Source organism: Petaurus breviceps, unplaced genomic scaffold (assembly GCF_028583685.1).
Source record: "Petaurus breviceps papuanus isolate PSGF00001 unplaced genomic scaffold, PetGlider_PUasm1.0 178, whole genome shotgun sequence".
NCBI lineage: Eukaryota > Metazoa > Chordata > Mammalia > Diprotodontia > Petauridae > Petaurus > Petaurus breviceps.
In genome coordinates, this window is record NW_027185777.1 from 22,608,580 (window position 1) to 22,626,569 (window position 17,990).

The 17,990-nt window shown below is 39.6% G+C and overlaps 2 protein-coding genes across 18 annotated transcripts in view; one reads left to right on the forward strand and one right to left on the reverse strand.

The window, feature by feature from the left end:
* ZNF438 (zinc finger protein 438) overlaps positions 1-17,990 on the reverse strand; it is a 208,611-nt gene that overhangs the window by 151,369 nt on the left and 39,252 nt on the right. For 14 of the 16 annotated variants that reach the window (XR_011168035.1, XR_011168032.1, XR_011168031.1 and 11 more), the window contains one exon: positions 17,488-17,583. The exons of the other annotated variants lie outside the window; for them this stretch is intronic. The gene's annotated coding sequence lies outside the window, so the exon portion shown is untranslated. The remainder of the gene's footprint in view (positions 1-17,487; positions 17,584-17,990) is intronic. 16 annotated transcript variants of the gene reach the window in all.
* ZEB1 (zinc finger E-box binding homeobox 1) overlaps positions 1-17,990 on the forward strand; it is a 552,334-nt gene that overhangs the window by 2,528 nt on the left and 531,816 nt on the right. The window lies entirely within an intron of this gene.

The window sequence follows — 17,990 nt, forward strand, 5'->3', positions numbered from 1 at the left end:
TTGTTCTCTAAATTCAGGCAACCCAAAACCCTTAAAGAAAGCTGGTTGTTTCCAAGTGATTAAAATGTTCCCATTTTGAGTCATGGTGGAAAAGAATCCATCACTAACAAGAGTAATGAGTCATAGTTGGATGCCAATCAATCTCTGATCATGCAAGCTAACCTCAAGAAAGTTTGTACTACATGAAAACGACTTTCAAAAGAAATAACTGCCAAGAGCTCCTTAACAGCAACTAGTTTTAAGGCCTCACTGAAACCTTCAAGATGAGACTACTAGATCTACCTCCAGATTGAAACACATATTTAGAAAAATAAACTTAAGAAATCTGCCTTTTTATTGGTCTTTGAAGACTGAGTAATATACCTTGGTCTTATAAAATCATTGATCTTATTATTTTGGATACATTTAAGCTAAATTTTGTTGTATAAATTTGTATATCCATTTGTTAAAAAAAATCTGTACCTTTATAAGTGAATAGGCACATTCGTCTACTTCCCTGTTAAATTATAAGAAAACCATATGTATCAGCAATGCCATATTCACAATGCCTATGGAGATTACAGATATGCTGATATAATTATCCATCACAAAATACATCATGCTTGCCATATGGGGGAATAAACTAGAAAATTTATTAAGATACCAAAAGACTGAGTCCCAAAACCAGAAAGTGAAAGCCATCAGAGTAGTTATGACATTGGCACAGGTAGATAAAGTAGAAAGCACCCACATTTCCAAGCCTTTAAAACAGAACAGGCTACCTCAGGCAAAGATCCTCCTCTCCCCACTCACAGCAACCACCCAGCGTCCGGGAAGCGCGCTCCCAGCAGCTCCGGCCCCTGGCAGTCCTCAGCAGGAGTCCTTAGCAGAAATTTTGGCTAACTCAAAAAGGGCTTCGCGCTGCCGCTGCCTCTGCTGTTGCTGCCGCCATCGCCACCACCGCCAGCTACCACAGGAACTCTAGTTTTCAACTGAAGTGATATGCTATGTACTTTGTATTTGTTTAAGGCCCAGTGGCCACTTTCCTAACTTTAGTTCTGTACCTTGAAAATGTGACCTAAGAGATGTTTAGTGCTAATTCAAAAGTAAATTGTCTATGCTATGGGCATGAAAGATCTTGGGGCCGAATGTAATGGGAATGCAAATTTGGAAGATCTTCCCTGCCCCCAGGCTAAAGGGAGAAGGAGCCCAGGAGTTCGGAATTCAGCCACAGGAAAAGATAAGAACTGAGCAGCAAAGCAGGGGCACTGAATGTGTTTCCTGGCTGCATCCCACAGTTTGGGACCCAGGGGGAGGATGGACTTGTAACTATGGTGGGTGGGCTGAAGTGCCTTGGACCCCCAAGGACCCTGCCTTGTTGGTTTTGTTGCCCAGCCCCCTCTCTGTAGTTGGAAGCAGGGGCTGGAGCTGTGTGAGGGGAAGGACACCGCCCCCCCCCCCCCAACTTTATTTGAACTCTTGTTTTGAACTGAATATGTACTTTGTATTTGTTTAAGGCCCAGTGGCCACTTTGCTAACTTTAGTTCGGTACCTTGAAAATGTGACTTAAGAGATGTTTAGTGCTAATTCAAAAGTAAATTGTCTATGCTATGGGCATGAAAGATCTTGGGGCCGAATGTAATGGGAATGCAAATTTGGAAGATCTTCCCTGCCTCTAGGCAAAAGTGCACCTGAAGCCTGGGGTGGGAGGCTTGTTTTTCAGTAGATACTTCTTGATTGGCCAGTGAGTCAATAAGATTGTTACATTCTCTGAGCCAGGAGAAGGCTATATAAGCCCTGATGTGAGGCTTTGTTTTGGGGGGCTCACTTTGAGAAGTGTTCTGTGATTTGATCTGAATTCTGGGAAGCCGTTGTTGAGAGTCCCCTGGCTTTGAAAAACCCAGATGTGGAAACCCAGATGTTGACTGGGTATGGATGTAATGGTTGGACAGTTTGGAAATCTGTCTACTTGATCTGTTTCTGTCTTGATAATTCTGCCTGTATGCTTTGAAGTTCGGGGTGCTGACCTTTTCCCCTGAACAAGGTAAATGATATACGTCTGACTGATTAAAGTAAGCTTGTTAACCCATTTTGAGTTGCTTTCCTTTAACAAAGCAGATCCAAGAACCTGTGCTAGCAGCCACCCTGGGAACGCTGGGGTGCTTGCTGTTACACCATAATACAAAATTATCCAAATATAAGAACTTTGTGTTAAATTATTGCAATCAAGTCATTTTTCCTGTTAAGCTTATTGTTTTTAGTTGTAATATGAATTAACAATTTATTTCATAATTTCCTTTATAATGCGAAATGTTATACTACCAAGCCAAATTATACAGCTCCATCAATTGACAAGTATTCATTAAGCACCTACAATGTACTTACATCCTCAGTGCCTAACACAGTGCTTGGCATACATACATACACACACACACACACAAACACACTTATACTTTAATGGGAAAAATAAGTACATATATAAATATACACTGAATAAATACAAATATATGCAAGGGAGAGAGGTAGGCTGAAAGACTTCATGAAAGTAATGTTTGAGTTGTATCTGAAAAGAGGAACTCTAGGAGGAAACTTCTCTGTCCAAAGTTACCAAAAATCTTAGTTCCCAAACGGAACGGCCTTTTCTTGGACATTGTTGATTGTTCTCTCAATACCCTAGTCTCTCTAATTTTTCTGGGAAACTACTCTCTCCTGATTTCCCTCCTACCTATCTAACTGCTCTTTCTCTGTCTCCTTTGTTGGATTTTCTCCCAGATCAAACCCTCTAATCATAGGTGTCCTTCAGGGCTCTGTCCTATGGCCTCTTCTCTTCTCCCACTATACTTACTTCATTTGGTGATCTCATCAGTTCCCATGTATTTATTACCATCTTTATGCTAATGATCCTCAAATCTGCCTTTCCTGCCCCAATCTCTCTACTGACCTCCAATTTCACATTTCTAACTGCATTTCAGACATACTGAACTTGATTTTCAGTAGACATCTTAAAATTTTCAGTAGATTTTCAGTAGACATCTTAAACTCAATATGTCCAAGACAGAACTCATTATCTTTCCCCCAAAACCTCCCCCTCTCCTACCTTCCCTATTCCTACAAAGGACAACACCATCTTCCCAATCCCTCAGGCTCACAATTTAGGAATCATCCTGGATTCCTCACTATCTTTCAGCCACCAAATCCAAGGTATTGCCAAGGTCTGTCAATTTTCTCTTTGCAACATCTCTCAAATGTGTCCCTTTCTCTCCTCTGACACTGTCACCCCTCTGGTGCAGGCCCTCATCACCATGATGTCACAGCTGGAATACAGTAATAGTCTGCTGGTGGATCGACCTGCCTTAAGTCTCCCCATTCCAATCCATCCTCATTCAACCACTGAAGTGATTTTCCTAAAGCTTAGATCCAGTCAAGTCACCCCCCTACTCAAAATTCCAGTGGTTCCTATTGCCTCCAGGAGCAAATACAACATGTTCTGTTTAGCATTCAAAGCGCTTCATAACCACGGACTCTCTTCCTTTTCCAGGCTTCTTATACCTTATTCCCCACCATATACTCTTTGATTCAGTAATACTGGCCTTCTGGTTGTTCCATAAATGAGACACGCCATCTCTTGGTTCTAGGCATTCTCTCTGACTGTGTCCCATGCCTGGAATAGTTTCCCTCCTCCATTCCGACTACTGACCTCCCTGGCTTCCTTTAGGCCCCAACTAAAATCCTGTCTTCTACAAGAACACTTCCTGAACCCCTCTTAATCTCAGTGTTTTCCTTTACTTCTTATTTATCCTGCATATAGTTTTCTTTGTATTTATTTGTTTGCACATTTTCTTTCCCATTAGACTCTAAGTTCCATGAGGGCAGGAATTGTCTTTTTTGTCTCTTTATATCCCCAGAGCTTAGCACAGCACTTAGTAGGTGCTTAATAAATGTTTATTGAATGACTGCATTCCAGGCACCTGAAATGGCCAAAGCAAAGGTACAGAAGGGAGATGTTATGTGTGAGGAACAAAGAGAAGGCCAGTTTGGTGGGAGAGAGAGTAATGTCTGATGAGGGTAGAAAGGTAGACTAGGACCAGATTGTGAAGGGCCTTTTAACAGCAGAGAATATTAATCATTAGAATGATCATTCAGATATTGTGAGGTGCTTCTTTTCAAAAAGGTACTTAAGACCTTATTCCCCCTTCTCATGTTGAATTAAAGACAGGATCATAAATAAGAAAATAAGAATCCTTTGAAATAAATCTCGAGACTCAAGTTGAAATAACTGCCTTCGTTTTCTTAGAAGTAGACGCTCAAGATTCAGATTGAAGGTCAATGGCTGGACTCTTTGGTATTGAATGGCTCATTTTAAAACTGACCCATTTAAAGGTACATTGTGTGACATGTAGTTGCTTCTGAGAGAGGCTTTATATACTATCTGACCACTAAGCAGAATAGGCTTTCAGCACATTTTACTATCGTGCACATTTTTAATGTGTTGACATACACACATGCTATTCACTACTTGTGTTTACAATGTTTTTTAAAGCCACGTCCTCCACCAGAGTGGAATGGGGTGTTATAAAAGCATTCCTTCTTCATACGGTGCCTAAGCTTGAATATATAGCCTCCTCTTGATTCACCATGGCAACAGGAGAAAGTTCCAGCATCACCACTTTCAGTGCTCACTGTGTAATTGGGTTTTCGGAAGCCTTTTTCCCTTCCCCACGCCACCCCCAACCCCCAAAAACTTAGAAGCAAAAGATCCAGCAGTAAAAAGTAATGATGTAATCAACAATTTGTTTTTTTACAACAAAAGCTAACAGAGATGTATCTTCTCCATTGGATGCACCCCTCATAATGATAATGTTGTCTATGTAAACTTTAAGAAAACCTATTAACCAATTAGCTATGAAGTTAGTCACTTTTTCTATAGTGATTAAAGTCACTTATGTCCTGGCAAAGTAGAAAGCATGGTTCTGTAACACATTACTTCACTTACCAGTATTTGGTTAAGGCTCAGCAATGGCCTTTGAAAACAGAATCTGTTTCTGAGATTGGACTGGGTTGGCACTACCAAGTTGATGTCATACACTAGCTTTGTCTGGCCTCTGTCACACTCCTCTCAAGCAAGAAATCTCATCAGAATTTTATCAAAATAATCCTTCTGGTAGTAAAAAAAGGATACTCTATTAGAGTGGGAATCAATCTGTAAGATTCTACTGAAGGAAAGAAAAGGCCCCAGTGAAGGAAAGTACCTACCTGGAAGCCCTTTAATGGAACATTCCATCAGCACTGTAGGGAACAGAAGATAAATGAGAACCCATAATGATGCAAACATTATATTAACCTACCCTCTTCGATATTGTTTATCCAAAATTCTAGTTATTCTCAGGCATCTGTCCATGAAACTTTCTCTCACTACTCTTCCCTGTAACCCCGAAAGTTCCTCTCTCTCCTCTGAGGTGCTAAATTGCCCCTACTTCTTCTGATGCACTTATACATGTATAATTATACATTGCCTTATGCTATCGCTTAAATTCTCTGCAGTATACAGCTTATCCTCCTTTTTCCCTGAAAAAAAAAGTCCATGATTTGCCACTTCATATCCATTCACATTTAAAATGCACTCAACAAAATAAGCTAATTGTTTGACGTTAAAAAATGTCAAATAACACCACTTCAGGTGCTAATACCTTCCTCCCACAAAATAACAAAACACAAAAAACCCATGACTCTATTTTCTCTCTACCCAGACAGAACACAAGCTCCCTTAGGGAGACCTCTTTCACTCTACCTCTGTATCCCTAACAGCCAGCACAGTGCCTGGCACGCAAACTCCCCTGTCTGGTGGCAGAGTCCTACTGTGACAAAAAGCCCAAAAGTCAAATAATTGAGTGGCAAAATGAGCAGGCAAAGGAAACAAAGCAGACAGAAGATTCCAACATTACACTCCTATTTTGGGGATAAGAAGGAGCAAGGCATGGAACAGGAGGAAAACATTGAAGTCAGAACTCCTGCACCAAAAGCTTCAAAGCAAAATACAAGCTGGTTACAGGCCATAGAGGACCTTAAGAAGCAGATAAGAGAAGTGGAGGAAAAACTGGGAAGAGAAATGAGAACAATGCAAGAAAATTATGAAATGAGAGTCAACAGCCTGACTGAAGAAAATAATACCTTAAAAAACAGACTGACTCAAATGACAAAGGAGGCACAAAAAGGCAATGAGGAAAAGAATGCCTTAAAAAGTCGAATTTGCCAGATGGAAAAAGAATCTCAAAAGCTCACTGAGGAGAATCATTGCTTCAGAATTAGATTGGAGCAAATGGAAGCTAATGACTTTATGAGAAATCAAGATGCTTTTAAACAGATCCAAACAAATGAAAGAATAGAAGGCAATGTGAAATATCTCAAGGGAAAAACCACTGACCTGGAAAATAGATCCAGGAGAGGTAATTTAAAAATTATTGGACTACCTGAAAGCCAGGACCAAAGTAAGAACCTAGAAAGCATGCTCCAGGAAGTTCTCAAAGAAAACTGCCCTGATGTTTTAGAATGAGAGGGCAAAATAGAGGTTGAAAGAATCCACTGATCATCTCCTGAAAAAGATCCCAAAAAGAAAACTCCTAGGAATATTATAGTCAGGTTCCGGAATTCCCAGATTAAGGAGAGAATATTACAAGCAGCCAGGAAGAAACAATTTGAATATTGTGGAAACACAATCAGGATAACCCAGGATCTGGCAGCTTCTACACTGAGGGATCGAAGGGCTTGGAATGTGATATTCCAGAGGTCAAGGGAGCTGGGATTAAAACGAAGAGTCACCTACCCAGCAAAACTGAGTATCATGTTTCAGGGGAAAATATGGTCATTCAGTGGAATAGAGGACTTTCAAGCATTCTTGCTGAAAAAACCAGAGTTGAATAGAAAATTTGACATTCAGATACAAGAAGCAAGAGAAGCATGAGAAGGTAAACAGGGAAAAGAAATCATAAGGAACTTATCAGAGTTGAACTATTAACATTCCTACATGGAAAAACAATAATTGTAACTTATGAAACTTTTCTCAGTAGTTGAAGGGATTAGAAATATATATATATATATATATATGTCTTTATATGAGGGTATGCTGGCATATGAATACATATGTGAATGTGTGTATATACGTTTACAGGTATACATAGATAGAGGGCACAGGACCAATTTAACAGGAAGGGATGATACTTAAAAGGTGAAATTAAGAGGTGAGAGGAATATAATGAGAGGAGATGGGGAGAGACAGAGTGGGGCAAACTATCTCATACAGAAGAGGCAAGGGAAAATGGTTACAATGGAGGGGAAGAATAGGAAGGCAAAAGGGAATGGGTCAACCTTATTCCTGTTGAATCTGGCTTGAGGAGGGAGGGAAATAAACACTAAATATGGGATCTCACCCTCCAGGAGAATGGGGGGGGAAGGGGATGACAGGGGGGATGATGGAAGGGAGGGCAGGCTGGGGGGGAGGGAAGTTGGAAGCACGCACTTTTGAAAAGGGACAGGATCAAAGTAGAGAATAGAACAACTGGGAGGTGAGATAGGAGGGAGGGAAATATAGTCAGTCTTTTACAATATATCTACTATGTTATTGTTTTGCATTAGCCGCACATGTACAACCTATACTGAACTGCTTGTCTACCCAGTGGGGGTGGGTGGCAGGGGGGGAAGGGAATGAATCTGGAATTGAAAGTTTTAAAATCAAATATTCAAATATATGTGTGTGTGTGTGTGTGTGTGTGTGTACTAACTATTATTAATACCATCTTACATGTAATTAAGAAATAAGATATACAGGCACTGAGGCATAGAGATCCACTGGAAAAGTCAAAACGGGTATGGGAGAAAATATGGGGATATCCTGTGGGACTGCTGTTTTGGGGGGATAGGTGGGGGGAAAACGGGGAGAAAATTTGTAACTCAAAATCTGGTGGAAACGAATGATGTAAATCAGAAGTTAATAAAGCATTTTTTAAAAAAAGAGCATACACATCATATTTCAAGAAATTATTGAGGAAAACTGCACTGATATTATAGATCCAGAGGGTAAAATAGAAATTGAAATCATCCATTGAACACTTCATTGAACATTAAAGGATCAGAAATTTGGCATATGGTATTCTGGAGGGCAAAGAAGCTAGGATCACAACCAAGCATCTCCTACCCAGCAAAACTGAGTATAATTCTTCTGGAGGAAAAAATGAACATATAATGAAAGAGAGGGCGGAGTCAAGATGGCAGAATAGAAGCAATACCTCCACTGGCTCCGGCTTACACCTTTCCCAATCCATGTAAAAAGGGGACTCTAAACAAACTTTGGAGCTGCAGAACCCATAAAACGACACAGAGACGCTAACCTCCCGCTGAGGACAGCCTGGCAGGCCGGAAGGAATCAGCCAGAGCAGTGCTCTGGGAGCCGAGCCCAGACCCACACCAAGGCTTTAGCCCCAGGGCGGGCCTGACCAGCCACCAGCCTGAGGGACTACAGATCAGCAGCAGCTGTGTCCATTTCCAGATTTATCAACACATAGATGCGAAGGACAAAGTGAGAGGTCAGTGCAGTCTGGACTTTGGGACCCAGTAAGTGGGAGTACGTGGCTTCTGCCCCCGGGGCGAGAAGCTACTGAGACACCAGCACAGCCTGCCAGCGCCACCTGGCAGTTTCAGCTCCTGGCCTGCAGAGTGTAGGGGACTAAGCACCAGTCTGAGGGGTAATTGCTCTTGCTTTAACCTGCTTGGATCTGGATTGCAGTCTAGGGTGGAGGTCCTGGGGTGTGTGTCCAGCTTGCCAGAGCATGTGGAGGCCTCAGAGACGGCACCCATCTAATACCTCCAGCAGCTGAGAAAACCCCAGCGTTTGGGACGAAAGCTCCCCTGTCTGGTGGCAGAGTCTTACTGTGGCAAAAAGCCCAGGAGTCAAGTGAGTGAGGGGTGACATGACCAGGCAAAGGAAACAAAGCAGACAGAAGATTCCAACATTACACTCTCCTATTTTGGGGACAAAAAGAAGCAAAGCATGGAACAGGAGGAAGACAGTGAAGTCAGAACTCCTGCACCAAAAGTTTCAAAGGAAAATACAAGCTAGTTACAGGCCATAGAGGACCTGAAGAAGCAGATAAGAGAAGTGGAGGAAAAATTGGAAAGACAAATGAGAACAATGCAAGAAAATTCAAAATGAGAGTCAACAGCCTGACTCAGGAAAATAACACCTTAAAAAACAGACTAACTCAAATGGCAAAAGAGGCTCAAAAAGGCAATGAGGAGAAGAATGCCTTAAAAAGCTGAATTTGCCAGATGAAAAAAGAATCTCAAAAGCTCAATGAGGAGAATCATTGCTTCAGAATTAGATTGGAGCAAATGGAAGCTAATGACTTTATGAGAAATCAAGATGCTATTAAACAGATCCAAGCAAATAAAAGAATAGAAGGCAATGTGAAATATCTCATGGGAAAAACCACTGACCTGGAAAATAGATCCAGGAGAGATAATTTTAAAATTATTGGACTACCTGAAAGCCAGGACCAAAGTAAGAACCTAGAAATCATCCTCCAGGAAGTTCTCAAAGAAAACTGCCCTGATGTTTTAGAACGAGAGGGCAAAATAGAGGTTGAAAGAATCCACTGATCACCCCCTGAAAAAGATCCCAAAAAGAAAACTCCTAGGAATATTATAGTCAGGTTCTGGAATTCCCAGATTAAGGAGAGAATATTACAAGCAGCCAGGAAGAAACAATTTGAATATTGTGGAAACACAATCAGGATAACACAGGATCTGGCAGCTTCTACGCTGCAGGATCAAAGGGCTTGGAATATGATATTCCAGAGGTCAAAGGAGCTGGGATTAAAACCAAGAGTCACCTACCCAGCAAAACTGAGCATCATGTTTCAGGGGAAAATATGGTCATTCAGTGGAATAGAGGACTTTCAAGCATTCTTGCTGAAAAAACCAGAGTTGAATAGAAAATTTGACATTCAGATACAAGAAGCAAGAGAAGCATGAGAAGGTAAACAGGGAAAACAAATCATAAGGAACTTATCAAAGTTGAACTATTAACATTCCTACATGGAAAAGCAATAATTGTAACTGATGAAACTTTTCTCAGTAGTTGAAGGGAATATAAATATATATATATATATATATATATATGTCTATATATGAGGGTATATAGGCATATGGATACATATGTGAATGTGTACATATATATGTTTACAGGTATACATAGATAGAGGGCACAGGACCAATTTAACAGGAAGGGATGATACTTAAAAGGTGAAATTAAGAGGTAAGAGATGAATATAATGAGAGGAGAAGGGGAGAGACAGAATGGGGTAAACTATCTCATATAGAAGAGGCAAGGGAAAATGGTTACAATGGAAGGGAAGAATAGGAAGGCAAAAGGGAATGGGTCAACCTTATTCCCATTGAATTTGGCTTGAGGAGGGAATGAAATACACACTAAATAGGGTATCTCACCCTCCAGAAGAGTAGGGGGGGAAGGGGACGAGAGGGGGGATGATGGAAGGGAGGGCAGGCTAAGAGGGAGGGAATTTGGGAGAACCCACTTTAGAAGAGGGATGGGATCAAAGTAGAGAATAGAACAAGTGAGAGGTGGGATAGGAGGGAGGGAAATATAATCAGTCTTTTACAATATATCTATTATGTTACTGTTTTGCATTAGACACACATGTACAACCTATACTGAACTCCTTATCTTCCCAATAAAGGTGGGAGACAAGGGAGGAAGGGAATGAATCTGGAATTCAAAGTTTTAAAATAAAATACTCAAATATATATACTATTATTAATACTATTTTACATATAATTGGGAAATAAGATATACAGGCACTGGGGCATAGAGATCCACTGGAAAAGTCGAAAGGGGTATGGAAGAAAATATGGGAGAGAGCGGATTGTAGGAGGGGATATCCTGTGGGACTGCTATTTTGGGGTGGTAGGTAGGGGAAAAACGTGGAGAAAATTTGTAACTCAAAATCTGGCAGAAATGAATGATGTAAATCAGAAGTTAATAAAGCATTTGAAAAAAAAATAAAAGAAAAAAAGAAAGAGAGAACTTTCAAGAATTCCTGATGAAAAGACCAGAGCTGGATAGAAAATATGACACTCAGAAGATTCAAGAGAAGCACAGAAAAAGTAAACATGAAAGAGTAATCAATCATAAGGGTCTCAATAAAGTTAAACTGTTTATGTTCTATATGGGAAGATGATACATGTAACTCCTAAGAACTTTATAATAATAATCAGGGAAGTTGGAAGAAGTTTACACAGACAGAGGGCAGGAATGTGAATCAATTATATTGGAATGATCTCCAAAAAATAAAGGAGGAAGAAAGAAAGATGCACTGGGAAAAGGGGGAAGGGACAAGTAAGAAGGGGAAATTTTTTTCACATAAAAGAGGCATGCAAGGAAGATGGGAAGGGGCAAGGAGGGGACAATGCTTGAACCTCAGTTTCATTGGAATTAATTTTAAAAACTGGTTGTGTATAGAAATGGAACTCACCCAACAGGAAAATAGGAGGGTGTGATAGTAATGACAAGAATCTTTAATTGCCATTACTATCACAGAGGGGAATAAAAAAGGGGGAAGGGGAAATGATAAAAGAGAGGGCAGATTAAGGGAGACAACGGTTAGAAACAAAGTAGGCTTTTGAGAAAGGACAGGATAAAAAGAAAGAGAGAAAAAGAAACAAAAAAAATGGATGGAGGGAAAACAAAATAATAGTAACTGTCGATGTGAATGGAATGAGCTAACCCATAAAATGAAAGCAGGTAACCCATAAAATGGAATAGAAACCAGAATCCAACAATATGTTGTTTATAACAGACACACTTGAAACAGGCATACAAAGAGTTAAAAATAAAAGGCTGAAGCAGAATCTATTATGCTTCAGCTGAAATAAATAAGGAAAGGTAGCAATCATGATCTCAGACAAAGCAACCACAAAAATAAATCTAAATAAAAAGGGATAATCAAGGAAACTAAATTTTGCTATACAGTACCATAGATAATGAAAATTTAAAAATCTAGCATGACAAATGCTGGAGGGGATAAGGGAAAAATAGGTAAAATAATGAACTGCTGGTAGAGTAGTACCCTGGTCCACCCATTCTGGAGAACAATGTGGAAGTAGGCCCAAAGGTCTATAAAATTGTGCATACCTTTTGACCCAGCAATATGATGACTAGTTCTGTATTCCAAAGAGATTTTAGGAAAAAAAAAAGGAAAAGGACCTAATTTGCACAACAATATTTATAGCAGCTCTTTTTGCAGTGGTAGCAAACAATTAGAAATCAACAGGATGCTCTTCAATTGGGGAAAAGCTAAACAAGTTGTGGCACATGATTGTGATGGAGTACTAATGTGCTGTGGGAAATGATGACATGGGTGCTTTCAGAAAAAACCCGGTAGGGGCAGCTAGGTGGTGCAGTTAATAAAGCACCAACCCTAGAGTCAGAAGGACCTGAGTTCAAATTTTACCTCACACACTTGACACAACTAGCTATATGACCTTGGACAAGTCATTTAACCCCGATTGCCTCGCCTCCCCCCACCCAGCTCCTGCCAAAAAAAAAAAGGGGGGGAAAACATGGTTAAGACCTATATGAACTGAAGTGAAGTTAGATAAACTGGGAAATCATTGTGCAGAGTAACAGCAATGTTATAATGATGATAAACTGTAAAAAGCTTTGCTTTCTCTGATCCTTCGATGATCCAAGACAATTTCAATGAATTTATGATTTTAAAAAAATGCTATCTACTTCCAGAGCAAAATGAAATATAACTTTCTCACTTAATTTTTTTCTTGTTTTTTTTTTTCAATATGGCTAATATGGAAATGTTTTACATGATTTCACATGTATAACTGATATCATATTGCCGGCCTTCCTAGTAGATAGGGAAGGGATGAGAGGAAGGGAATTTGGAACTCAAAATTTAAAAAGAATGCAAAAACAAATAATTGGAGGAGGTTAAAAAAAGAAAAATATAAATTCCTTGAGACCAGGGATAAGCTTTGTTTTTCATATTTATATCCCAAGCACTTAGCACAGGGCTTGGTAAATAGTATGCATTTAAATGCTTTTTCATTCATTCAAAAAAAAAAACTTCTACTTTTGACAACCTGACAATTCTTATTCATCTTTTTTTTTTTTTTAAATCAATTGGGGTTAAGTAATGGCCAGTTATTTCTGGGTGTGGTGCTAAGTATCTGGGCCCGGATTCGATCCCCAGGTCATCCTGACACTGGGGCCGGTGCTCTTACTCGCTGAGCCACCTGGCCGCCCCTAATTCTTATTCATCTTAATGGCATAGAATTAACTTCAAAACTCTAAGAAAAAGAACATGTCTATTTCTAACTTGGTTTTGTATCATAAAATGTTTAACAAAATGTTTAACTAGCAAAATAAAATTATACTGTACTTTTCCCAAAAGGGGAGAAAAATGCAGAATTTTTTTTTAAATCCTCCTTCTGCAGAGAATATAAATGAATTAAAAAACTTGTAATTTTAGATAAATAACTTCATAAAGCAGCTTAAAATGATTTGCCAATTATGTGGGCAAAAATACCTGATATCCCTACAGTTGAAATCTGACCTTTTAGATTCATACTCCATTTGTTCAAATGTATTCAAAAAAGGAAAAAAGATAATCTTTAATTTATCACTGGGATTCATTCAGTTGGGATTCAGTGAATTTGAAAATCCGTGGAGGTGATTTAACAACAGTTTGGCTGCTAAATCTGACTTTAAAAAACTGTAAACTTATGTATTTTTTCCCTTTAAGAGATTTCTTCTGGGGCTGAAATGCATAGGAATCAGCTTTTAGTCTATCTTACACAGGAAGAAGGAGAGATTTCTATCCTTGAAAACAGGAGGTTCGCCCACATGATCACCTGGGACAAACTTGGCCACTGCAAGCAGGCTAGAAGGTTATAGGAGCCTGGGAATGTTTAACATCAAGAAAGTAATTATAGCCCAGCAAGATCAGAGGGAATTACACAGGAAATGTGAACAGTAACCCTTTCAGGCCAAAAAATCCTATGAAAAATGGAGCCCTGCTGCTGCCAAACTATGTGACTTCGCAAATCAACTGTAAGAAAAGAGCGAATGGAAAAAAAAAATGGTGTGTGTGTATATATATTAAAAGCCTATAAATCCATAATGATGTGCTAAAATCATGCTTCAAGAAAAGAGCCTTTGGGCTTTCTCGTTGCCATGTAGACCCTGCATAACTGAATTAACCCAAGAGCCAAGAACACATGAAATCTGAGGAGAATTGTCCAATCACACACAAGGGAAAAAGAACAGATGCTGGCATACTCATCAGAGGTACAGAACAGGGTTCATCTGAAGCTGACCAACTAAATAAATCTCCACCCTAGATGGTGGTCCAACATCTTGTTCCTATTCAATCTGCAGGGAAAATGTTCCTTTCACAATAAATTCTGTTATCTTACTAGAAATGTACATTCTCCCCTTTATCTACTCCACATAAAATCACCTTCTACATTCGGAATCAGAAAGCTGAACTTTGTAAGCAAAGAAAAAATAAGTTCAGCTGCTTTCTTATTCTTGAAAAAAAAAATCAATCCTCAGAAGTTAAAGGAAATGTGAGTAGCCTAACTGCAGCTAGATCAAGTTACAAGGCTTCTAAGTGTCAATTTGGAGGAAGGAGTGGAGTGCAGTTCGTATTCTTCCCTATGGAACCCTGGGAGGGATTTCCATCAAGCAAGCTGCTACTATGAGACCTGTTGTTAGGAAAAAGAGAACATTTCTTAGCATCCATCAAAAGACAATTGTATAAGAAATTAATTTCACATACATACACATACACATGAGGGCAGAGATAAGAAGGCAGAGAAATGAAGATAATGTGAAATGAAGATAAAAGTGATTTTTTTTTAAAAAACAACCAGTTTTCAGAAAGCACTGAGAACTCTTTATGTCACTTCTAAAACTGATTAACCTCACACAAAATAATTACTAGGTACCAAGGCTAAATCTCAAAATAGAGGCTGCCCTTACCTTGACAAAAAAAAAAAAAGAGATCAGATCAAGAAAGGAAAGTAAGGACACTTAGAGCTGACATATCATAAACACAGATGCCAAAAACTGGAAGGGATTGTCCAAGGCAAAAGAGTCCAACTGGAACCTGACCAAGAATCTCTTGTACTTCTTTAACAATTGGCCTTGCAGTTTTTTGCTTATGGACTTCTGAGTGGGAAAATTCAATGCTCTCCAACAAGTTCATTCCTCCTCTGGATATCTCGAATGCAGGAAGCTTCTCTACAGCACAACATACATATGCTAACACTGCATACTGTAACTTCCCCAAATTCTTCCTTGTTCTGTTGTCTGAAGCCAAGCAGAAGAGGTCCCAGAATCCTTCTTGTACAGTAAGGCCCTTCAAATACTTGGAAAGAGCTATTGTGTCATCCCCGAGTCTTCTGTGGTTCAGGCCAAGCAGGCCCCATTCTTTCAAATGAGGGCCAGGTGGCACAGTCTGACTGACCTCTTCTGCACATGCTCCAGTTTATCCATGCCCTTCTTCAAGGTGGTGCCCAGACCTGAACACGGTGCTCCCAATCAAGTCTGACAAGGGCAGAGTACAAGGGCACAACTGCAGGGTCCATCCTCCTTTGTTCTGGACATCACCTTATGGATGTGGATGTGGGAAGAGGGTGGGAGGGAACCACACAAGACTCAGCTAGAGTTTGGAGGCCACGAAAACCTCCGGTTTTTTGGTTGTCCAGCCACATTATCTCTGCCCTATACTTGTGAAGCTGAGTTTTTGAAACTGAGAGGAAAACTTTATATTTTTCCCCAATTAAATTTCATCTCATTTGGTTTGTTCCCATCATTCAAGCCTAATGAGATTTTTTTTTTTAAGCTTGACTCTGTTATCCAATGTGTGTTAGCAGTCACTCTTTAGTTTCCTTTCATCTCAAAGTTTGGCATCAAGTTATTGGCAAAAAATTAAACAGCCCAGGGGTAAAGACTGTTCTCTTGAGTACTCCACTACAGTCCTCCCTACAAGCTGACATTAATCCCTTAATAGTTAGCAACATATTAAACAAATCCCAAATTATAAAAAATCATTTAAAAATATTAATTTTGATAGGGCTTCTATGGTAGACTAAAAGTACTGGTATCAATGTATTTCTAAGGATGGCAAAAACCTAGAACACAGACACAGAGCACCAGAATCATTTCTGGAGCTAATGGGGTAAGAGATGAAAAATAGATGTTGATTTTTAAAATGGATGGCAGAAAGGTTTGGGCTCAGTATTATGAAACCTATCAATTTTGATATAACCAACTTCTAGTAAATAAAGCAACTAAGAGAATTTAAGATCTATAAGGTAATACGTCAAGATGGTAGAGGGGGAGAAGAGGGAAAAGATTGTTTAAAAAAGTAAAGAAAAATAAGAAACTTGAAATCTAAGAAAATATCAACAAATAAAGTATAGACACAAGTAGCTGAAGAATAAGCAAGTGGTAGTAACCAGTAAAAGACCTTGAAGCCAAAAATAAGTATATCATTTATTACATAAAAAACAAAGAGTACTTTTTTCTAAATTCAAAAATGAGCAACTGCTAATAAGCACCATCTTGTTCTCCTGGACTAAACGTCCTGACAAGACAGCTCCACAACCCACTCCAACAACAAAATCCAGAAAGGTCACCTGGTACAATCTCTTCCTGGTACAATCAACCTCTTCTTTTCCATATACCAAAATGATTAAGAGCTTCAGGGGAGGATATCTTTCAAACAGTCTTCCCCTCTCCCAAAGTCCCTCCAGGATGTTTCTACAATTGTCCCACAGAACCTAAAGTTAACAGATCTGGGGGGATATGAGAACTTCTGAATTGTCTAGGAACTGTCCATTATCCTTATTACCACACATCAAAACTTTACCCCACAAAGACTGAGAACTTTTTTTTTTTAAGCAATCAGGGTTAAGTAACTTGCTCAAGGTTACACGGCCAGTTATTTCTGGGTGTGGTGCTGAGTGTCTGAGCCCGGGATTCGATCTCCAGGTCATCCCAACACTGGAGGCAGTGCTCTTAATCTCTGAGCCACCTGGCCGCCCCTTGGACTTTGAACTTCTTAATGGCCAATATACCCTTTTGTTCCTAATAGTGAAGCAAGGACACCATATTCCCACCCACCTGGCTTGGTGATCAGAAGTCTGACCACTGCACGCAGCAAAGCAGTGACTAATGGCTAGGCAACAGCATTCTTCCTTAATCTACTGGTAGTTATAATTCCATAAAGGTGCAAAACTGAAAATGATATTCTTACCAATCTTTCCATCATCCAGGCATGATGGTTTGTTATATAAAGTCTCAGTTAATGAGTTGCTGGCATTGATTAATGTAAAAGAAGGGAAGTGATTGGAATGGAATTTTATGTGCATAAAGTCTAAATTATGTGAACTTTACAAAAAGTAGGTCATACTTACTATAAGCCAGGCTTGGCCATCCTTCCTAGTTCACAATCTTTATGTCAGTCTTCTTCCTTTCAAAGAGCACAATATAAAAGACCCAAGAAAGTTGAGCTGTGGGAGCAAGAAGGCAGCAGTCATTAGTGCTAAGGAAGACATCAAACCCTCTCCCATGCTAAAGGTGCCTGTAAAAAGCATAAAAAGCATGGAGAGCCCAAGTTTCTGTACTGCTATTCCTAAACTTGCCTTTATACCACAGCTACAGAACTAAATTGACATGAGGGAGAACAAGAGAGTCAGGTCAGATCTTGAAAGCTGTACAGTTATGGAAAAATCAAGTTTCCTAAGAAGCTTTCCCTCTGTATCTGTTTCTATTGTATTTGTGTATATACCTTAGAAAAACTTACCCATCACAAGTGTGCAAGAGGCTGCCTGAGGTCTCAGGCATCCCTGTACTGACCAATAATAGGGGAGGGAGGGAAGGAGTGGTAGTTACACACACCCCACCCAGAAGACTACAT